Source organism: Hibiscus syriacus, unplaced genomic scaffold (assembly GCF_006381635.1).
Source record: "Hibiscus syriacus cultivar Baekdansim isolate YM2019G1 unplaced genomic scaffold, ASM638163v2 tig00112107_pilon, whole genome shotgun sequence".
In the NCBI taxonomy this organism is placed as follows: domain Eukaryota; kingdom Viridiplantae; phylum Streptophyta; class Magnoliopsida; order Malvales; family Malvaceae; genus Hibiscus; species Hibiscus syriacus.
The window spans coordinates 82,833-104,883 of NW_024063254.1; the positions used below are offsets into that span (position 1 = coordinate 82,833).

The following is a 22,051-nucleotide window of genomic DNA, read 5'->3' on the forward strand; positions in this document are numbered from 1 at the left end:
TTAAAGAAGCAAGGTAACCCAACCCACATTGAAGTTTCCAAGGGGCAGGATATTCGCCAAGGTGGAGATTTGTTATGTATGGCTCATAAAAAGTCTCGTTGTGGGGTTACGAATTATGTGGGTTGGGGGTGTGGGGGCGCAGCCCCCGCGGTACGGTACAGGGTTGATTTTGTAATTATGTACCAGGGTTTTCTATTATAAATAGAGATGTAACCTAGACCTAAAATATCATTGAATAAAACTTCTAGCGCCGCCTAGGCACCGAGGACGTAAGCACATTGCCGAACCTCGTAAAATTCTCGTGTTCTTTCGTTTTCTTTACCCGTTTTCGTCAACAATAGGTATTGTAGAAATTATCCTAAATATATAAGGATAATTATACTATCATCTCGAGTTAAGTTAAACTAGGAATTTTTTTTGATTAAAATAAAGAGATGATTAAAAATTATAGAGAAAATGGGTATTATGCACATTCATAATTTAAGATTTATCATGCATGTATATTGTTCAAATATATTCTAGTGAATGTGGCTCGTTAATTTTTAAGAAAGATTTTGAACATGTATTGTTCAAGTAATTATCCATATTTTCTAGAATTTTGGGTTCGAATAATTGCATTTGCAAAGTGTGTGTGCATCGTTAATGTTTAAGAAAGATTTTGAACATATATTATATTGTAATCACCTCGTACTATTAAAACAAATAAGAATATTAGAATATTTTTCATCGATTTGAGGTTGGATTAACCTGTGAGACTATTCAATAAAAAGTTGTATTAATATTGTAGATACATTTATATTATAAAATATAATTAAATAGTACGGATATACAAAATTTAAAGTCTACCTTTTATGTTTAACCAGCATTCATAATGTGCATATGCATTAATATTCGGTTGTAATTAATCAAATTAAATTTTGCTTGTTACCCATTATCGTAGAGTTGTACTTTTCATGGAGATAATGGCATTGATTTCATTTTTTAAAATTTAAAAGTAATTACAATAAAAGAAAATTTACTTTGCTAAAATTTAGTAGGCCAGCTTTTATCCCAATTGGTTATTTTTAGTAACTTGTTAAAGCTTTTTAACAGTGGAAATGAATAATAATATACGGGTAAACTACAAATTTCAGCACTCAACTTTAATCTTATTCATGTTTTGAGTACTAAACTTCAAGCATTTATAATTTGATCACTCAAATTTGGTTGCTTCTGCTTTTGTCACTTCACCATTAGATCACAAACGGTGTGATGTATGACCTTTTGGTACGCTTTCAGTCTTCTTTATCGATCGTTTGATAGTTTTTTCATTTATCTTTCTCTCAGGATTAGATTTGTCGTCGTCTTGACCGATTAAGATGGCATTTGTTTGTTATATTGTTGATCTTCTCTGTTTTGAATCTTCGGATTTTGTTTATGAGGTTTGCATTCGTGGATAATTTTCTCACGTCACTCGACTCTGATTTGCGGTTAGTCGGTGGTCTTTTAATAGTTTATTCTCCTTTTGTGGTTCGTTTGTCAATATAGTCTAATAGGTTCGCAATTATCTTTTGTTCGAGTTTTTTAGTTGAAATTTTAACAATTTTCTTGTATGATCTCAAGTGGCTAATTTCTCGTGTCAATGATTATAAGAAAATACCATAATTATGAATTTAATATACGACTATGATTGTAAATATTAATTTTAATTTTAAATACTTTCTATTTTTAATAAAATTAGTGATTTAGATTAAAAAAATGATAAAATATCAAAAAAGGCAATTATGACCCTTTAAAGTAATAACATGTTGTGAATTGGTTTAATTTAATAACTTAATTTGAAATGAAGGAAACAAATAAAATAACTTAATTTGCATGCCCTACTCATTTATTAAAGAGAAAATGAATGATGGAGTAAAAATGACTTTAGTTCTAAAAGTTTGTTTAAATAAAAATGCATTTAAATTTATTTATTATTAAAATAAGTTTCAATCAAATAAACACATATAAAATTACTTATTAATAAGTATGTGTGCTTATTATGCGAGTCGATTACGAGCTGAACAATGCTCGACTTGACTCGAAAACTGTTTGGATCATGCTCAACTCTATACTCGATATGTTCGATAAATTTTTCCTCGACTTGTGCTCGTTAAAAAAATTACTTACTCGATTTGACTCGTTGCTCGTTAGAATTTTTATATTATTTTTTAATATATGTAAAATCTAAAAATACTATACATAACTTAATATGATCATAACTTGGTAAATTTACCCCAAAAATTATCAAAATAGTTAGTGAAACAATTACAAAGTCTAATCTCAAAAGTGACAATTCATAAATACACCAAACTAACATATTACAACATTTCTTAAGAAAAATAAGATTAACAATACATAATCAATCTTAAAAATAAGACAATCAACATCCTAAAAAAATTATAAATAAGCGAGATCGTGAACTTATCGAATCGAGTTAGATCCCACCTGACTCGACTCGTTAAGGTCACGAGTCGAATTCGAGTTCGAGTTCAAATTCAAATTGAGTCAACTCGAATTTTTCGAATTGTTCAATTCAATTAACACCCTTACTAATAATTTAATTAGTTATATCATTATATGATTAAAATATAATGCATAAAATTACATAGTACATGAAAACATAGTATTACATAGTCACTAGAGGCTGCTTATTCATAGTCGTTCTCAAGCAATCAACGTCTATATTATGAAAAATCTATATCATTAACTAATGGCCAAAAAAGTTGTTAATAATCAATTATGAGCCATATATATGATTTTAAAGTTTTTAATTTGAATTCAACAAATAAGATGAATAAGGGGTGGTGGGATCGAGTCTCACGTAGGGCATTTCATAATTTGGAGGTCTCCTACGGAAGCTGCTCTCAACCTGGCGTTGGGGGCAGCCTACTATACTACCTCCCCCTTACCCCATTACATATGGGAATAAGGGCCAGCTAATTTTTTTTAACAAATAAGATGAATTTACCAAAACTCATGCATGTACGAGATTGAATGCATGGATAACCCAACTTGAAAATAAAATATATTTTTTCTCGTTTTTAATCATTAATTTATTTCTACTTGGACAATAAATATATCTAATAAAAATAATGAATATGAAGAAAATTCAAAACAAAGGAAGTGCATATAGAGATGGATCGAAGAGGAGCAGATGGGATCAATCGTATCTTGAGAATTTTAAATTAACATATATTTTAGATATTTTCTTTGTATTTTCTATTGATAATCTATTTTCGTTCATTTAAAATTTTATAAGTTTATTCTACCTTAAAATATTAGAGGTTCGCTCTCTAACATAAATTTTTACGTACGTACTTGTATATATATTAGTGGCTTATAAATACTCTCGGAAGATGATTGGCTAAGATAAAGCAATTTGTCGAATTGATAGACTAAAACCCTAATTAAATGTGTAGACAAGTAGAAGGCAATACACATCATTTCGTTTTATTTAATTTTATGCCACATTAATGCCGTTTTTATTTGACAAACACCTTGGAATCATCGATATCTTGATAACCTAGGACCTTCCAACAAGATTTTTCATAAACAAAATTTAATTATAAACTTTTTTTTTTGGAAAAATGTTTGAAATAATATCTTTTATCATCATTAGATTATCAAGAATGTGGGATCAAATATCGTCACTTAACTTAAAAAAAGGATCCATTAAACATTTAGAATTATAAATAAAAATATATAATTAAATAAGATATAAATTAATAGGGACTGAAACTCTCATCAAATTAAAAAACCGAGTGTAGAACCTTTTCCATGATGCATGTAGACCCGTCTCTAGTTATGCTTAACTTGATTGATTATATGTAGAGATAATTAGCAGGTCTCTTTTGTTTAAATTATAGTTTGAGGTGTTGTCACACCCCAAATTAGGGCTTAAAATTTTCCTAATATTTATTCCGATAACTAAATTGAAATTTTAAATAAATTTGGGACCATAGTAAATTTTTTTAAGTATGAAAAGAATTTCTGAATATGATATGTAACCGCCTAGATTTGGTCATAATATCTAGGTCGGGTCTAGAGGGTTATAGGTGCTACGTGACAATTGAATTGAAATAAGTTAAATTAAAATCATATGAAGTATTTTATTTAAATTTATTCGGTTAGATCTAATTTTAAAAATGATTTTAAAAAATGAAAAAGAAGGGTAAAGTTTTTGCATAAGGTTTTGGCCCTTTCATTGAATACATGGAAAGTGATTTGAAAAAGAGATCTTAACGTTTGCCTTCAAAGGGAAACTGGCAATTTATGACCCTTTTCGATATTTACCTATCATGCATGTAGTTGCATATGTCCTTTTTCCTCTTCCGAAGGAAACAAACAAACAAAAATAATATAATTAATCAATTTCGAAGATTTTCATCGCATTTAAAATCATTTGAAAACAATGTTTAAATGATTTACCTATAATCAACAACCAGTTGGCCTAATAAGATGAGGCACTAGATCCCTTAAGCAAGGCCATGAGTTCGAATCTTGGCGCTTGTGAATAGAGCAAATTGGGTTGGGAGGGCCGCTCTCGCCTCTGCAGTACCTAATTTGAATTAGTCAGTCAATAAATCGGATACCAGTGATTAATTAAAAAATGATTTACCTATAAATAAAGAAATATTAAAGATCGTTCTTCCTTGTTCTATAAAGATTTTTTGCAGTCATACTACAAAAATCAAGTTGTATGATCTGATTCGAGGAGAAATTAAATTAAATTGAATTTGAATAATTTGAATATTAATATATATATATATATATATATATATATATAGATTTTTATTTAATAAATAAATATATTTATTATTATTTTTTAAATAGCCTGGAATGATTATAAAATAATATGTCCAAGATTATTCTTAACTGCACAGCTACTCGAACCTAGAACCTTAAGGGAGAACAACACTCTCTTTAATCACCCACTCAATGTGTTCATTATTAGTTAAAGCTTTTTTTTGAAATATTAATTAAAACTTAAGTTATTAGTTAAGGTGTATTGAAAATATAATAACAATATTGTAAAATAAGTTATCAATACAGATGATAAAATAAGATAAATGAAATAAAATAAAACTAATTGTGTGTCATGGAAGAATCATTGTCTTATAAGTAAAACCATCACGATTGACATAATATTCAAATAAGTGTTGTTTCTTGTTATTAACACGATCCTTCAAAATTTTTGAGAGTGATAGTGGAAAAGTTGACAGATAAATCATCCTCCTATACATAAAATTTGAAGTTAAAATCGACGGTACTACTCTTCTTGAAAACTTTAAAGTAAAGGAAAATGAAAGAGAACTATTGAGAGAATTTTAATTTGAAAGATTTGAAATGAACTCAAAAATTCTTTATTTATAGGTTGAGAAAATGGGCTAAAAACGGTCATAGATATCCTATTAAATTCAATTATAATTTCATAATAAAATCAATCACTACATAAGTGTAGACCGATTATGGCTATACATACGTGAAAGAGCATGTCCATCAATACTATAAAAAGAAAGAAAGAGAAAATATATAAACCGTCGCTACTTTCTTTTCCTCTCTTACGTGGAATTAACTCTATATTCTTAGCATTAATAAGGTAAGATTAATAATTTTGGATCGAAATAGAAATTATCAAATTGGAAAAAATCTAAAATGATAATGAAATAATCTTAACATATAGATTAATATATATAAACCTTATAATAAAAGATGATACATGAAGTTATCGTTGATATGTTGCCTCTATATCTTGTGTCCATTCGACTCGGATAGACTCAACTTGAGTTCTTAACAAGCCAAAATAAGCTACTTGATGTGTCAAACTATTCAAGCTCAATGAGTTCAACTATAATGAGAACAATACTCTCCTTAACCATTAAATATACTTGACGAATTCAATTATAACATATATATATATATATATATATATAGGTAAGGTTGTAAATAAGACGAGATAGATCATGAGTTACTCGAGCTTGACTCGATCAAAGCTCAATAAACGTTCGACTCAAATGGACTCAACTTAAGTTCTTAACAAGCCAAAACGACTATTTGATATTCTACTCGAAAAGTTCACAAACTATTCGAAAAAATAATATATTACAATTTAATTTAAAAAAAGTAAATTATTAATAATATTAACATTTATGTGTTGATTTTTTTTAAAATGCATTATAAAGTTTTCAAGTTCGAGATTGAGCTTCAGCTGAGTTAAGTTTATTTTGTTTATTTCAATCATTTTCGAGCTTCAATTCATGGTATCGAGTTCAAGTCGAGCTTAAAAATTTTAGGCTCACGAGTTTTCGAGCCGAGTCGAACTCTATTTTAAAACTTTTGAGTCGAGTCGAGCTCAGCAATACTCAAACTTGACTAGATTAGTTTACAACCCTAAGTGTTTTGGATAAAGACATCTGAACATATCTGGACATGAAGCTTAGGGTTTTGGGTCAAGCGATAAGATTAGTTGAGTTGCGACAGAAACATAAATTAGGGTTTTGGTGCCACGTCGTGTGATAATTAGTAACCAAACAAGTTTCAAATTTCAAAGGAATGTGAACAAATGGAAAATAAACATAAGCCCTAACTCAAATTTTATCTTTTAATGCCCATACATACACATGCAAGCCAATAAATAGTTGAATACTGCTTTAAAAGATTGTGAAAAAAAGGTATTCCCACCATATGCACTAATCATACGTGTGAATGATAATAATCGTATTGTTGTTGATAATTTATTTAAATATTTTTAAATAATTTTATTTATCGAATTGATATATGATTAGTTTGAGATACTAATTGGTTTTTCTAATATTATAAAAAAAAAATAAAAAGTAAAATTTGTTGATTGATTGTTTTATTAAACAGGGGCAATAATTCAGAACCTACATTTTGACTATTTCTTACTTAAAAGAGTGAGTATTTATTGAGCGGGGTGGCTGAAATCGACCCTCCCCATGTCACATGCCTATGCTAGCAATCATAAAGTAGTATTTATTATAATAATATATTTCGTAAACGTATTTACTCTTCCAAATAAAATAATATTTTATTAAAATCATTTAATAGATTCTTTTATTTCAAATAGGTTTATGGTTTTTTATTTTAAAGATGAAATGTGAGTGTGATTTAAATAAAAATTAATTTTTAATAAATTGAATAAAATTAATAAAATAAATTCATCAAAATATTTCAAAATTATTATTAATAGGATTTGCTTTGTTTTGTTTTTTATTATTATAATAAGATGACTACATGACAAAGAACGAGTACAAGAGATGAGATTTCTAGAAATGAGTAATTTGTCCGATTTTGCTATCTAGCAGCCCTCGCCACCTGTCCTTTTACTGTCTTTTCTTGCCTTCACATTTGTGAGATATGATCCGTACGATGAGCATGGGTCTGGTTAGATCTGGTTTTTTTGTTCACTCGATCTGATTCGAGAATAAGAGAATCTCCACCCAATACTTGATCCGACCAAAATAAGAGTTCACTCGATCCGAATTCGGCCCAATATATAACTTAGAAATTCGATCCGATCTGAAATAATAATAAAATATTATTTTTATTAAAAAAATAGTGACTTAATTAAAAAAATTATATATAGAGAGATATTATTATAATTATTCATAAATATATAAGGTAAAATTATATTTTTTTAGATAGATTCGAGTCAGATATTTTTCACCATAAACCTGAACCCGATCCGACTCTGATTTTTTTAAGACCCAATCGAAATAGATCGGGTTGAAACTCGTCAGGTTCATATCAATGCCCATCCCTATAAATGATATGCAGGACCTTCAAGTTCATGCATTTGAAACTGATGAAAAATTCAAAAAGAAAATATATATTAATCAAAGCCCATACATCTTAGTTCGGAAATATTTGTTGTTTTGATGACAAAACACACACATCATATTGTTTTTTATATCATAAAAATAAAATTTAAACAATATAAGAATTCAAAGTAGATAGAATAATATATAGATATAAAGTGTTTTTTATCTTAAAATAAAATATTAGAGACCAAAATATTTAATCAAACGTTATTAATCTTTTAACCTTATAATAAAATGTTATGAGTCAAAATGCTCTTAAAAATAAAAATCAAAAGCGATTGTTTAATTGAATGTTAGAGGTATTTTTATCATTACGTATTTTACATATAATGTTGCTCGAGAGCAGCAACTTCCATTGTAGGAAGTAATATGAAAATGGTAAGCAACAAGTTAAAAGGTGTGGATTCAATAATAGTATTGATGGTGATTTTTTATTTTTATTAAATGAGGCGTTATTAGTCTTCTTTTTTTATATTAAGAATATGGGTTATTTATCATAACTAATTATGCCTAAATAATAATAATCGACTCAATAATAGTAAATTGTGGGAAGTGCTTAGTTCTCTTAAAAATTGCATAACAAATTGAAAATTAGAGTAAATGAATTTATATAGCATGAACACCTCTTTCAAATCTAGTATGCTGAGTCTTTGAAATAATTTGATTACTATACATTTTAATTTCTTGTAAATTTGGAAAGAAAAATAAAAACTAGGAAATTAAAGAAAACAAACAAAGGCAAAGAAATCAACAACCAGATCTCCTTGGAATTGTGTGTGAAAACAACTAACAAACCTAAAAGACCTTTATAGGATATGTATTGTCTTGCACAAAACAAAGAGCTTAAACTGATAGCAGAAGATGAAACAAAGGAAAGACTTTACTATACCCATGTGTGTTTATGTCTAGTTTTATGAATGTTTGAGAATATAAGTAGGGATAAACAAACACGAATTAAATGATTTTAGTGATTAAGGAATTATTGTTAATTTTTAAGGTTTCGGTTTCGAGCACCACATAATAACATACATAAGAGTATGAGTTTTCAATGTCAAATAGTTGAGAGTATGTCTAGGGTCGAGGTTAGGATGTTAGAGGCCCTATGCAAATTCTTAAAAAGAGGCCCTTAAATCTCAATTTTTTTAAAGATGACTATATTAACTAAAAAAAATGAGGTAATCTTTACAGCTGTAGCACAATCCTAATTATTGGTATTTCACATATGACTTCAACAAGATTTAATCGTAGGTTATGTGGTTTTGGGCCCAAAATATTTACTACTGATCCATAATACTTTGTTTTTTTATTGTAACAATATTAATAAATCTATTTTTTTTGGGCCTTATTATTCCAGGGCCTTGTTCCGTCGCGCATATTGCGTTGTCCTAGCCCTACCTTTGAGTATGTCTTTAAACATATATTACATTCTATTCAACTTAGACTAATAAAAAAAATAATATAAGTAGGGATAAACAAAATTCAGACTTAAAAAAACTAAATCTTTTTTACTTGATTCGAAGCTAAAATTTTTTACTCTACTTAAAAATTTTAAATGACGTTTAAGTTATAAAATAGGGTTTGAATAAATCAAAAATTTTAAGTAGATTGATTTTTAAATTTGAGTCGAATTCCTGAACTCTACATGATATATATATCACATATAGAAAATATGAAGAAATATATGTATAACATATATGACTATAGAAAGCCGTTCAAATTATAATCAATTAGTATCACAACATTATAAATATTTATAATTAAATTAAAACAGAAACTCAAACATCTTGAATTTCATTAACTCGACTTGAAAAAATTCTAAATAAAATTTAAGTTATAAGGTAAGACTCATCAATTTGATTAACTCAAACTTTTTTAACTCGAATCTATCAAATACTGACTCCTAACTATAAGATCACTTGTTATTGACTTGTGTCGTTGGTAGGTGATTCATCTTTAAACTGATAATTTTGATTATTTTATATTACTTTTAACCCGTAAATCAATTTTGCTAATATCTTGACATAACACAATAATTACATAATTTTTTAGTCATTTTTTAGTGTTTAACGAAATGATAAATTAAAATTTGAGGAAAATATAAATTATAAAGCTAATTTAATACTAGTTTAGTTCAAAAGCTATTGAATGAGTAGAGTGGCGATCCAATCTAGATAAATCGTTTTTGCAATGATCAATTTCAATAGTTAGACACCTAAAGCAAAGCATTAGATCAAACTTAAAAGTATAATTAATTAATAGTCTCGAATGATTCTAAGATAATATACATATATAATTTTTTTAATTAATTGATAATATTTATACATCCTATAAATACAATTATTTAAATTTAAAATATCGTATAATATTTTTTTTATCAAGAAAACACTTAATGGATTTCAAGTGTAATAAAAAATCATATACCAGATGTCCTAAATAAAGATAGCACACGTGGCATTATGGGTACCAAATTCCATTGACATGGCTCTAAGTGACACTTGCATGGTACCACATGGAGCAACGTGCGATTTTTTACATTTAAGGAAGAGTAAATTCAAACAATAATGTTGAAGGAGATTTCATTTGTATTAAATGTTTACGAATGGGTTTGGTATTGAGCTGTTTTTGTTATTTAATTTATCTCCTTTTATTTCTAAAGTGAGGTTATAAAGATATTTTTATTCATAAAGTGTATTCAATGGTAAAATAATGTATTATTTTCTTTAAAGATCTCGAGTTTAAGGAATTACATTTATAGGATATGTACATTATTAACAGGTTAAAGAAAATTTTGAATATCCACTATATTATAATCATCTCTGACTGTTTAAAAGAAAACTTTATATTATCTATTTTGATGATATAGTCTGGTTCAAGCAATTATATTTGGAAGCCGAATATGCATTTTTTATACTAAAAAATTTAAAGAAATATTATCTTATAATCACTCAAACTATAAAAAAGATTATTAGAATAATATAAATAGATGTGAATGTAAACATATGTGTGAGATACATAATTAGAAAAACTGAAAAGATTTTATTAATATGAGTTGATTCATGTGGTAAGCAGCTCGATATCGTTTAAATAATGTCTCAAGTTCGAGTCATTTTTTATGTAGAAAATTCTTACTAAGAGACTCACCCACCAAAATCAGATGTGCGACGCGAATCTATCCGGATTAATCAAGGCAAAGCCTTTGAACCGGGAGAAAAAAATGAAAAGATTTTTAAAGTAAATGTAAAATTTATAGACTGTAAATGGATTTTCTCTTTATTATAAATAGCACCTAAAATATATAACAATAATAAATCTTGATAAATATATAAATATTCTTATGATTATTTTTTTTTTCATCCGTTTGATTTTATTTTCTAAGTGAGAATACTTGTCAAACATTGAAAATATCTTTTTTTTTTAAATATAATAATTATTATTTTGATTCATTGATCTAATAGTTTAAATTAAATATTATGAAAATTTATTATGGAATGACACTCCCCATCTAATTTTCTTCATTTATAACCCTAATGTTTTTATATACGACCTTACTTAAAAACTTAATATTCTATCTCGTTAGAATCTATCAAGTGACTTTGGAGTTAAAATAATAATTATTTTTTTTTCTAAAAAATTTAAATTTAAACAAATGCATCTAAAAATACACGTAAGTAATCAATAATTAAAAAGATTTAAAAGTATTTATCTTATAATAATATTATATAATTAAAAAATATTTTATCTCGTTAAATTAATTAATACTAATCTGGTTAAAAATATCTCATTTTTAAATATTATTAAGACCAAATCAATTTGGCCTGCAGATCAGATTACGTAGCCTGAAAGTCTGAAGCCCATATCACTGGTCGACATGTGTCGAAGTAGAAAGGGTCCCACTTGGCCGACAAATAAATGAATGCGGTTTAATCTGGGGGGAGAGTGTGAGGTGTTGACGCATGACTATGTCTATCAGTATCTGATCATATCATTACTTTTAGTTGGCTTTTAGATTGCAACAGTCAAACCTTCGATAAACATGACAAAATTAGAATGCATGTTATATTTGTAACTAAAATTTCAAGGTATTTAACAGCTTATGTTATATTTATACTTTATTCCTAATGAAAATATAAAATTATATATTAATTTATTAATGATAACATTTGACTTATGGTGATCGTATACGATTTTTCTTGTGATTTAAACAGAGAGTTACAATCAATTATTTAACACATAAGATTTGTCTGTAGATAATAAATTGTGTCATCTGTCTCCATAGAAAAAGAGAGAAGAAGTGGAAGTCAAAGATCCGTTCTTAGTTTTGTCTGAGGTTTTTTATAGTAACCCATGGTGTTAATGTTAGGTATAGGATCATGGTGACTTCTTGTAGGTTGGTAGGACGAATGAGTATAGTCGCATGCCATTAGATTTAGTTATCATAGATTATGTGATTTTTCAGAGATCATATCAAAGGATCTTGGTTGATTAGAAGATATATATATCTATGGGGGAATGTGATTGCAACTTGATTTGTGCAGTACAAGCAATTCCTCCCCTAATTAAATACTCTATAGACTCACATCCTTCAATCAACCTCAATATTTTGACATAACCTCTAATGTGTCTGCGTGATTTGTAATTGTCAAATATATTGTCAAACAGTCATATCTATTCGACTTAACAACCTACAAGTAATCATTATGACCTTACATCTGATATCAACATTAAGAGTTACTTATTATAAAACCCCTCAGCTAAGACTAAGAGCGGGATCTTCGACTTTGACTTCTACTTCCTCTCTTTCTTTACGAAGATAACAAACATGATTCATCATCTACAGACCAATCTCTCACCGTTAAATGATCGACTATGATAATCGCCCAAACTATCGAGGGGAAGATTCCCCAACTAAACTTGTAATGTTTTCTTTGAGAGCATGGAAATGCCTCCACTATGCTTGTAGCACCATTGGAGTATGGGTTGCCTTCTCTATTGACCGAGAGCATTGGAATACCTATGTTCCTTTTTTATATCTTCTTTATACTGATCAAAAGAGTTGAGATACCTTTGTTATAACAATACGAGTCTCTCTATTGTCGCTTACATGACGTTGAGATGACTCCACCCATAAAACGTTGAGATATCTCAGCATATTTTGATGTATATTATCGGGGAGGAGTTTCCTCACACTATAACTTAACAAATTCTCCAAAGATTGTTAAGATACCTCTGCTCCAATAATATGATTCTCTCAATTTCTATTACGAGTGTCGAGATGTATTCGCCCCAACAAATGAAAAACTGAAACTTTCTCATTGCTTTTATCAAGGACAAGATGCCTCGCCTATCAACCAAATTCCTCTAATGACATCGAGTTACCTCTTTTTTAGTTCAAAGCATGGAGATGCCTCCATCCCAACCTAGCTTAAGAGATTATATCGTGATCTCTCCACTAACTAAAAAGAGTTGAAAAGCCTCCGCTAAGGTTATATAAATTTGTCCTCGACTTTCACGTAGCATTTAGATGTTGTCGATTCCTCTATTACCCCCAACAAATGGTTAAGAATCCTCCACATAATATATGTGTATGTATGGAAACAACTCCACATAATTTAAAAAATTGCATACTTAATTTTTATGAAAATTAAGATAATAATACATCCAAACTATGGACATAGATAAATTTATAAAAACAGAACATAATTGTTGTCTTTAATGTTTCATTAAAGTTTTTAGAATCCTCTGCAAAATATATCTATTTACTAAAATGTCAAGGTCCTCCATAACACATTTAGCGTAGAGACACATCCATCCATAAAGCGTCTTCCGTAAAATATACATGTAGGCATTGAGACAACTTCACATAATTTCTTCATTTCTTCAACCTCAATCACTTTAGTAATGTCATACATTAATGCATATCAAAACCCGAATATTTTAAAACCTAACTAATAAATCTTAATAACAAGCTTTTAGGAGTAAAGTGGAAAAGCAATATACTCGAGGGGCCAAATCAAGCATTAACCTAAGCATATAAAAGAAGCTATATGGCATGTTTTAATTGGCTGAAAGATTCGATTGGTTTTTAAGTGAGAAAGGATTGAACCGTTTTACCGGTGACACTAAATTGGGATGTTATGTTAGAACATTTATCGAACAAGATTGAGAGGTTCGGCTTATTTTTATAAGGAAGGATGCGAATACATGGGGGTGTTTGGCAAAAACTGATAGTTAGTAAGTGATTTCAGTAGTTGATTTGACCAATTGATTTGATTAATTAATTTGATTAACTGTTTATATAAAAGTATTTGGTAAAATTTAACTGATAGTTGATATGAGTAAAATGATAAATAAAGGTATGATACATTTAGTTGTTAAGTACATATATGTTTTATAATACTTTAATCTTTATTTAGATGAAATTATTCGGATAAAATATTTTTGACAATGAATTAAAAGTTCCTTAAGAAAATTAGTGAATATTTTCTAAAATTTTGAATATATTTTTTAATTTTAATAAACAAATATTAACCTTGTGAGATTGGTACATACTTTTAACCTGATATAAAATATCAACACTACATTTATTTTTTACTTTCATTTTTTGCTATATTTTCTTAACTAAAATATGTTTGAGAATATACAACTAAATCATATATTTTCTTAACCTTGTATACATACTACTTGGATGGAAATAATGAGGTTTTTTTTTTGTAAGGATGTAATTATGAAAGTAATAAGGGCAAATATATCATTTGACATTTTATTTTACAATCAGTTCTTCCAAACCGCTGGATTTTCCAGCATTTTCAGTTTATTTGTACAATAAACTCTTTCAAAAAGGTGTTTACCAAACACTAAAAATGGAGGGTTTGACTATCAATCATCTATTTATGTAAAAAAAAAAAGCTAAAAACTCTTCAAAAAATTGTTTACTAACCACCCCATTGACTTATATACTTGCATATATAGCTCGAGAACGTGTTATTTGAGAAGAATTGTTCGACGGCGGCCTTTTTTTTGGATAAATCAAATTTTTATTATCCAAATAGCAAAATGCTACAAAATACAATCAGGGTTCGAATCAAACAATTACATACAAAATTCAGTGATCTTCTATACCCCAATGATTGCAAAGAGTAATAGTCACAGTATCTACTCTATTGAATTTCCTACCCTTAAGTTGAATACATACAATTTCTTTGATGATCTTTAGCAAGTCAGTGGCTGTCCTTGTTCTCCCTTGAAACTGCCTTCTGCACCTTTCTTCCCAAAGCAAGTAAACCAGTGCGTTCAACGCAATTTTCATAACAAAGGATAGCATTGACTTTCCTTTTCATTTAGAGCACGCCATTGTCAAAAAAGCATCCCAAGAGCATACTGTAAATACCAAAAAAATCTTTAGCAAAACAAAAAAATCTTTAAGGATCAAAATTAGAAAAACGATATACTATAGGGGACCAAACCAACCATTAAACCTTTTGTTGGCGCCTGACTTTGTAAGAAATAAGAGTGATGACTTGGTCTTTACTTCTCAGTCGAACTCTAGAAAAACCATCAATTCAAATGTATTCTCATTTTACATTAATGAATCATATTACTTAGGGCCCGCTTAATAAGTGCCTATAGACATTAGTCATGGACTATTCACTTATTATTTCAGAAAATTAACAAAAAAAATACAGTAACTTTTTTTTTCAAAAATACCACCTTAGAGAAACAAGTCCCCTAAATTAGCAGTGAAAGAAAATTCGAAAAATATAAATCTACAATAAAGTTTCAAAAATGATAAAATCTCATTTATTGCATAAGCATGGCCTGTTACATCCAAAGATAGGTTAAATGGTTGCAAATTGAATTGCGGGTCACATGTGCATGTTGATGAATCCAGGTCATACCTAGTTGTTCACAACTAATTAAGGATTTGCTTGTGTTGGCTGTTCAAGTATGAATATCCTTATACTCTTTGGTTGTCAATTTGTGAGAGGGGCAGCTCACTTTCCTGTAACATATTGCTGCTTTATTAATTCAGGGTTCACAAGTATCTATTGTTAAGGTGTTGTGGGAAGGAAATAGAGTTGCACGTCAATAGTTAAATTTGCATGCAAACTTTCATTGGGTTGCACGAATTCACTCAGCTATTGGATGCGATGCTTGCCATGATACATGACGAGTGCCTTGCACAAGAATTATGTCCTTAGCTTAGTTTGCTTATTCGTTACTATATATACCTACCGTAAACGTAAACGTTTGAATCAATTTTTTCTAAAAAATAGTATTTTTTTAATTATTGAATTCGCTGAATGAGTTCAACTATATTGCTTTTTTCAAATTATTTTATTTTTAATATAAAATATTTTTTCTGAAAGATTTGTATTTTACTTTTTTTTTACGGAGTTCTAGTAATAAAGTAGCTAGAATTTAGTGCATCAATTGTCATTCAATCCCAAAGCTTTAATTTGCTATTTTCACCGAAACAAAAACCCTTTCGGTCTCCGCTTCCATCCAGAGAGAGAGAGAGAGTACCGAAGCTGACGAAGAAAAACGGTTCAGCGGCTTACGTACTGGACGCGCCATTGCTACGCCACCAAGTCTAACCAGCAGCGGGTCGCCAAAACTCCCGGTAAATTGATACTCCTTCAATGGTTTATTTATATAGCGATGTATTCATTTCCTTTCTGTTGACAATGGTTTAATTTCGAATGTGGGAAACTTGTCTACATGACAACTAAGAAGAGAGCTAGCGACCAAAATGACCCGTTACCGGCAAACGGATCCAAGGGGTATGTTTCTTTTACAATTTTTTTTGCTTCTGCTATATCATCTTAAATATACCTGTATGGATGTTAAAAAAATGGTGTGTAAGGAAAAAGAAAAATTATGCTCTTAGACTTGTAATAAGTTTTGAATTGATGGGTTGTTATCTTTTGGAGGAATTGCTTCGAGTTCTGAAAATTTATAATTAGATCCAACAATTCGTGTATTCTTGTATTGTTTGTGTATTTTGTCAAGTGTCAATCGTATCTTATATTTTTTATTTTGATACATTTTCAATTCGTATTATATTTTGAGTGTATTTGTGTAACACCCTCAGACTGATGTTAACCGATCCGAGGTGTCACATTAGGGTCATCGGAGTGACCCACAGTAAAAATTCAGAAAAAATTTAAATTTTTTTGTTAAAACGTGTAAAATCATAAAACAATTTATAAATAAAATACAAGCCCAGAAAACCATTCATATATTACAAACCGAATTAAAATCATACAAGTTCCAGACTCAGTATATAAAAAAATCAAATGTGATCTACATGCCCCCTAATTACACATTGTACCGTACTCTGCAAGCAAAGCCAAAAGAACTCCCAATACTGAAGTTGTTAGTTGCACTGGATCGATTCTTTTAACCTGAAATGGTGAGCAAAGAGTGAGCTTTGGAAAGCTCAGTAATACAGAACTACCAAATGAATGTAATATGCGATCAGGTATAAGTAAAGCATGAATTTTCTTAACTATACAATCATCAAGTTCTATCGACGAGCTCAGATTTCATTAATCATTTCTTCAGGTAACAGTCAGGAAATCAAAATCTGAAGGAAATATTCAGAGAGAGACTTAGGAAATTGAGATGAAGATTTTAGTATGTTCCCTCCAAACCAGAATAAATGTAATCAGAGTTTAAAAACAATAGTAGTTTATTTCAGTAAAACATGTTTTAAAATCACTGTAATACCCTCTACCCGATTTCTCCATATGCAGTCTCCATAACAGCATCCATAAGGACTTACCCTAAGCACACATCAAATGAGCCACCCTAAGGGAGAGTACATGGGGGCCTATTGGCCTACCCAAGGGTCTCCTTAGGTCCGTAAGGATTTACCAGCTTAATCAGAGCTAAACCTCCGTACTCCAGACTCGTACCCATATAATATCTAGTAGAATTCATATTGAGCAATAACTTTAATATCAAAAGCATGATCCAGTAGAACGTTGTAAAAATGATAATGTAGTTTTTTAAATCACATAAATGCTCTCCACCCGTATACCAAAATACATTCCCCATATTAAAGGAGCGCCTTGGGGCCTTAGTGTCTACCCAAAGGTTACCTTAGGTCCGTAAGGAATTACCAGCTTGACTAGAGCTGAACCTCCATACTCCAGCCTACCCATATAGTGTCTCAATAAAACAATTCAAGTAGTAATCAGTAGTTCCATGATCCATACTTCAGGCATATTTCATTTTTATAGTAAAACAAGTAACCGATAAATCATTATATCAATCAGTAAAAACAATCGTAAATCAACCATATATCAATTTATAATTTCAATACAAATAAAACGGTCAGGTAGCATATAGGGAACACACCAGAAGATTCAGTTATTTTTCGGAGGCAATTGATCGTTATCTGGAAGGAAAAACGTATAACTTCTGTAGATTGGACAAAATTCAGAATCGAGGTCCCTATAAAAATGGTTCGTTCATTAGCATATCTAATCAACATATAGAAATTGATATTTCAAAAATCATTTAAGATTCGAGTGTATTAAAAAGGTACTCAGGAACCTTTACATCAGAATTATTGAAGATCTAGATATAACATGAGTGTTTTCATTTTTCAGGCAAATAGAGGTATTTCAGACATTTTAATTTTTGATGGATTCTTAGTAACTTAATCCAATAGGGGTAAAACGATAGTTTGCATTATTCTTGATTTATATCCAATTATCATGATTTCGAGTCAAATCGTACTAATCGATCTCCACCTTGTAAAACTAGTCAATAATCTGGACTGATATACTTCACGAATAATCACTTCTTAATATTGATTGCACTGGTCGAACTGATCACTTTCAGAATCACCACTGAACAAAACTAGAGGAGACGATCAGGTATTCGATGGTATTATATATTTCTGTGATGTATCAGTATCAAGAATACTCAATATGCTTGAGTTATGCTCCATAACCTTTAAGGATGATGCAACATAAGTTTATTGGTGTTTCTAGAATTTATCCAAAGACATTCACTTATTCCAAGTCGTTAGGATATTTAGGTCACTTCAACACTTGAGGTTACTTCGATCATCTTAGAGTTAAAGGTATTTCAATTCTTTTGGGGTTCAGGGGTATTTCAATCATTTGAATATCGGAGGTTATTTTAGTTATTTCGCAGCTCGATGACATTTCAGTAATTCTTTTCAATCCAAACATATGCACTTTTTCTGGTAATTGGTCAAGTATGTCCTTTGTGGGTTATTTTTCACCTGCAAGGCAATCTTGGTCTTTTTACAATACAAGGGCATTTTTGTAATTTTACTCCATAGAGCTATTTTTGTAATTTCTTAACGAAGAATTCCCTGCATTTAACCTTTAAAGAAATTAATAAGAATTTTGGATCTTGAGGTCAATTTATTTACTAACTAATCCCTGAACTTAGAATTATTTTTCGATCGATCTACCAATTTCTTTTGCGAGATGTCCGAGTCTCATACAATGTTATGCCTTTATTCCTTATTCAATTTAAGTAAAAATGATAATTAAATACACTTAATTGACCAATCATTTTCATTCATGCATTTATCAATTATCAATGAGTTCCAAAAAGCATACAAAAGGTAGTAGAGTATTACCTTGATTTACGAGCCACATCGGTTAACCAATTAAACTCCATTTGATCGCCCTCGAACTTTAATTACACGTCCCATAATATCTCGGATACATGTTAAAACCAATTACATTAGAAACGAAACTAAAACGTGAAAATTCGTATTGAATCGGGAGATAAATGCCGAAAAAAGCTCACCGAGTTCGAATTTGGAAAAATGAATTTCAGATTCGAACTCAGGACATCGAAAAACATAAAATATTACTTTTTTGAAAATTTGACTTTTTGGTCAAAGTCAACAGTGGTCAAAGTTAATAGTCAAGTCAACTGTTAGTCAAAGTTAATGAGTTGACTCAGTTTGACCCAGTTTAGTCTGATTGGGCCGATTCCATATGGCTCTTGGACCGACGGAGGAGTCCCACGCGTACTGCCGACGCGTGCGGAATGGACGGGGGTCATTTCAAACGATTGATCCTTCCCCGATCACCTACACTCTCAGATTAATGTTATATTCATCCAAAATCATGACAAAATTCACCAAAACACCGAAAATATTAAAATCGAGCTTACCCAATATGGCGACGACGAAAACTACGGTAAAGCTATGACCCACGGGATGGGTTACAAGCGCTCGGGGACGGCGAGCATAGCTTCGGTGGTGGTGAGACGAATGGGTGGCTAAATCGACGGGAATCAAAGGAAAATTAAGTGGGTGGGGTTGAAGACGGTGAAGCTTCGACGGTTTCTACACGTCGATCGACGATCGATTTCGGTGAGGGGTAAGAGGGTTTTTGGTCATCAGTTAGGTAAAATTGCCCACCGTGAGACTCTAATCAAAGTTAGGTAAAATTGAGTGCTGAAAACAATTTTTAAATTTGTAGTTTGTTTTTGTCATATAGATTGTTTTAATTCTCAGATATGCAACAATCATGTTCCTTGTTCATGAACTTAATATTTTTGTTCAATTCTAGTTCACTGTCATACTGTAAAAGCATACTGCATTACTGCTCCAATTTTATATTTCTAGAGGGCTATTCTCAGTTAAATGGTGTGGTGTGTTTCCGAACAATGGGAATGTTTTGGGATTAAAACTTGGTTTTTCCCATTCCTTTCGGAATGGTTTGTTTCGATTGTTTCCAGGGTGCTAGATTCTTTTCGGCTTTGTTAAACTTAACTATTGCTTATAATTGTGTTGATTGTGCTAGTTGACTGACTACTTCATGTAGTAATGAGTTTTTCCGACTTATTCAAAATTCTTTTTCTGTGCAGATTCCTCATTTGAGACCTGCGGAATACAAGAGGTCTAGGCTACCTAGGAACAGGAGAACTGTGAACCGTGCCTATGGTGGTGTGTTATCTGGTAGTGCGGTCAGGGAAAGGTGCGCTTTGAGAAATTTATTAATTTTGATATCCAATTCACACCTGAAGCAATTTTGCTTTTCTTTTGTACTGATGAATAATTTGTCGAATTTCTGATGTTTTTTTACAGGATCGTTAGGGCCTTTTTGGTTGAAGAACAGAAGATAGTGAAGAAGGTTTTGAAAATTCATAAAGCCAAGGAAAAGCAGTCATCAAAGAGCTAAAAGATGAGATAAAGAAACCTTTACTTAACTCTACTTTGTTTCAGTTAAAATTCTTTAAGGGGGCGTTTGGATGGGGGAATGCGGGATTTCTATGGGAATGAAATCCACATTCTCCAGTTTGGTTAGCTGAGAATCTCATTTCCGGTAATTTAAGATTACCAATAGTTGATTTTTAGGGTATATTTCCGGGAATGTCATTAGCTCTCTTTCCTTAGGTATTGTTGAATTACCGGCGTTTTGGACTAAAATACCCTTAATTTTTTTTCTTTCAAAAATATTATTTTTCTGTAATTGAATATTAAAAATTCTACGAATATTAAATTACAAATTTATCCTTAAACTATTTTAGATTTACAAAAAAAATCTATAATTAAAATTTTATATGAAGTTCAGGGGGTTAAAATAAAATTTTACCCTTTCATTAAACCTTTTTATATTTTCAATTTTGTAAAAAAATTATATAAGTTTTATGAATTTAAATTTTTTTAAAGAAAATATATAAATATTTTCCAACTTGTTAAAAAACAAATATATAATAAGGACAATTTGATCAAATATACATTCCAATAATCTTTTATTCCTTTAACCAAACACGGTAATCTTACATTCCTACTAAACCAAACAAACACAAAATACAACATTCCCAGTAATCCTATTCACTGGTAATCTTACATTCCCACTGGTAATCTTACATTCCCACTGGTAATCTTATATTTCGTGAACCAAACGCACCCTAAGGGATTATGATTTGATGCATATTATTACTGGTGAGTTGTTTGTTTTGAACATGAATTAGCATTTAGTTGTTGGCAATAATGTTTTACTCCTTGTTCGCTCTTCCAAGATGCATGCCATGGTTAAAGCATATAGGTTCAACCGACAAAAGCTCGGATTAAACTGATAAAAAGACCATATAGGTTGATTGTTGATGTGGTAATACTTATGTCGGTTGTGTTTCTCCTAATCTTCCCTTGTCCTCAACTAGTGTCCGTCGTATTTCTATAT

At 30.1% G+C, this 22,051-nt stretch overlaps 1 pseudogene; it reads left to right on the forward strand.

Moving 5' to 3' along the window:
• Positions 1-1,358: 1,358 nt before the first annotated feature.
• Positions 1,359-21,093, forward strand: LOC120174464 (annotated as a pseudogene).
• Positions 21,094-22,051: the final 958 nt, after the last annotated feature.